General features: G+C 35.2%; 1 pseudogene; it reads left to right on the top strand.

Moving 5' to 3' along the window:
- The first annotated feature begins 1,123 nt into the window (after nt 1–1,123).
- Nucleotides 1,124–2,465, top strand: LOC103581191 (annotated as a pseudogene).
- Nucleotides 2,466–3,319: the final 854 nt, after the last annotated feature.

Here is a 3,319-nt window from a genome sequence, read left to right on the forward strand (position 1 = left end):
AAACTATCAGTAGAGTAAACAGACAACCTATAAAACAGAAGAAAATATTTGCAACCATGTGTCTAATAAGGGATTGACATTACAAAGAAAATAAGGAACCCAAGCAACTCCATATCAATAATAACAAAAACAACAATAATAATAATCTGAATTAAAACTGAACAAGGACTTGAATATACTTTTCTCCAGGGAAGATATGCAAATAGCCAAGATATGTATGAAAAGATGTGACATCACTAATTATAAAGGGAATGCAAATCTAAGGCATTTTAAATGAACCAAAGAACTCCATTCAGAAAGTAACAGCATTTAATGCTTTATTAAAAATCATTTACTGTTTTCTTATTTAGTAAATCATTATATTACTATTTTGAACCAGAAGATAATTAGGGCATATCCCCCTTGGGACATCCCTGGTGGATTTCATCAACAATTGAATAAGTCCATATAAGCAGTCTAAATTATCCTTACTCATAGTGTACCTACAACAATATTTGCTGTTCCACAGGTAAGAGAAAATTTCAAATATTCGAAAAAATATTTTGAAAGCTAGAAAGGAGTGTGTCAAGAACAATTATGTTGTTTTGTATTAAACATTTCAGCTACTAAACACCAAGTACTAAATAATATAGTTCTTGCCTGTTACATGTGTGAACCAAATATATTAATCAAAATCTGATTTATTCAGCATCTGCCTAAGGATTAAAAATCAACACATCCTGAAACCAGAAAAAATATAAATATTAAATTAATTAAATTTATGTTTATACAAGTAAATAAAAGTTATCCTAATAGAGTGTATGCTTTTGTACATTATAGCATATCATTGTACACACTTGCTAAAAGATCTAGAATTCCGGTATTCTAATGCTCTGTCCACTGATATACTGTTTCATGTGTTTGGATGTCAGCAAGAATTTTTTATTTTACTCTCACTTCTTGTTCTAATGTTATTTCATAAGAAAACAGCTAATAGAATTAAGCAGTAAATTAACCGGTTGACCTGACAATTTTTGAAATGGCAAGAGTTCAGTGCATCAGTTAACATGTCTGTCTTATATTTGATTCTGCAGTGAATGACATGAACACTTGTCAGTGTCTTCTGATATGCTGCCAGACAATCATGCGTACAAGAATGTATATATGTGAAGGCATCGTTCATGTTCCCTTGAATCCCAATATTGTTTATTCTATTAAAATGATATGAACTGTAATTATATAAATACCTTCAAGTTTGTTCTATGAGATTCCAACATGGAGAATGTCACTGAAGTTACCATATTTGTTCTGAAGGGCCTCACAGAAAATTTTGAACTGCAGATCACCTTTTTCTTCTTGTTTCTAGCAATTTACCTCTTTACTCTTATTGGAAATTTAGGACTGATTGTACTGGTCATTGGGGATTCCAGGCTTCACACCCCCATGTACTATTTTCTGAGTGTGTTGTCTTCCGTGGATGCCTGCTATTCCTCAGCTATTACACCAAATATGTTAGTAGACTTTATGTCAAAAGATAAAGTCATTTCAATCCCTGGATGAGCAGCACAGATGTTTCTTGCTGTTACTTTTGGAACCACGGAATGCTTTCTCTTGGCTGCAATGGCTTATGATCACTATGTGGCCATCTACAACCCACTTCTGTATTCAGTGATCATGTCACCCAGAGTCTACGTGCCACTCATGGTTGCTTCCTATGTCAGTGGCATTTTACATGCAACTATACACACAGTGGCCACATTCAGCCTGTCCTTCTGTGGATCCAATGAAATTAGACACATCTTTTGTGATATCCCTCCTCTCCTCGCTTTCTCGCTGTTACTCTTGGAACCACGGAATGCTTTCTCTTGGCTGCAATGGCTTATGATCGCTATGTGGCCATCTACAACCCACTTCTGTATTCAGTGATCATGTCACCCAGAGTCTACGTGCCACTCATGGTTGCTTCCTATGTCAGTGGCATTTTACATGCAACTATACACACAGTGGCCACATTCAGCCTGTCCTTCTGTGGATCCAATGAAATTAGACACATCTTTTGTGATATCCCTCCTCTCCTCGCTATTTCTTGTTCTGACACTCACACAAACCAGCTTCTACTCTTCTACTTTGCTGGTTCTATTGAGATATCCACTATCCTAATAGTCCTAGTTTCCTATGGTTTAATTCTGGTGGCCGTTCTGAGGATGCACTCTGCTGAGGGGAGATGGAAAGTGTTCTCTACATGTGGTTCTCACCTAACCGGAGTGTCCATTTGTCATGGAACAGTTCTCTTCATGTATGTGAGACCAACTTCCAGCTACACTTTGGAGCATGACATGATAGTGTCAATATTCTACACCATTGTGATTCCCATGCTGAATCCCATAATTTACAGTTTAAGGAATAAAGATGTAAAAGTGGCAATTCAAAAAGTGTTTGGGGAAAATTGGTTTATCAATAAAGTATATTTTCATGCTGAAAACTAATAGAAAACAATTGAGAGTGATATTCTGTACCTCAATATCAAGAGGGTATAAGGAAATGTTGGTTTTAATTTATTAGTTTAATTCTATTCATGGACATTTTGAAGTAAATATCATTGGCAACCCTCTACCTATACTGTTACCAATTTTACATGCTGAAAAAACTGTATCATCCAGTTTTCTTTTTCTATCTTCATTCTGATATTCGTATATACACATGTATTTATTTTTAAACACATATTTACCCATATATATACATAGGTCCTAAGACTGTTATACATGAAAGAAAAGCACACAAGCTTTTGTATATGTAATCTTTACTTTAAAATGCTGCATATCATTTTCTTTTATCTCCATATAACTCCAATTGTATAGGCTCTCATAGCTGTAGTCATAAATAGTATTACAGTTATATCTGATTAACTTGATCAAACAGTACATAATCCACAGAAAAGCCATTGCTCACATAAGCTCAGATCTTTTTCCACGGAGTTGTTTGTATGTGACTCCAGTTCAAAGTAAAATTCTCCATCCTTAGGTCTCTGCATTTGCAGCAATCTAATCACAGCCTATGGTTCAGACACCACAGATAATGTGCTCAAATTCCTAGGTGTCATTTTTGGGCTGATTGTGAGTGTCTTTTACTATATTAAACAGAGCATGGACATGAAACCAATTCTGTGATTCTTTCACAGAAAAAAGAATCTAGACATTTTACTTATCAAGATTATAGTAAACTCAAGAAAAACAGAAGAAAATCACAATTCAGATTAAGATACAACAGGTTGGCAGATAGAACTCTTCCCAGAACTAAGGCCCCTTTCATATCTGTGGGACTCCCAGTAAGCCTGGCACCT

The sequence above is a fragment of the Galeopterus variegatus genome, unplaced genomic scaffold, assembly GCF_000696425.1.
Source record: "Galeopterus variegatus unplaced genomic scaffold, G_variegatus-3.0.2 Scaffold12523, whole genome shotgun sequence".
Classification (NCBI taxonomy): domain Eukaryota; kingdom Metazoa; phylum Chordata; class Mammalia; order Dermoptera; family Cynocephalidae; genus Galeopterus; species Galeopterus variegatus.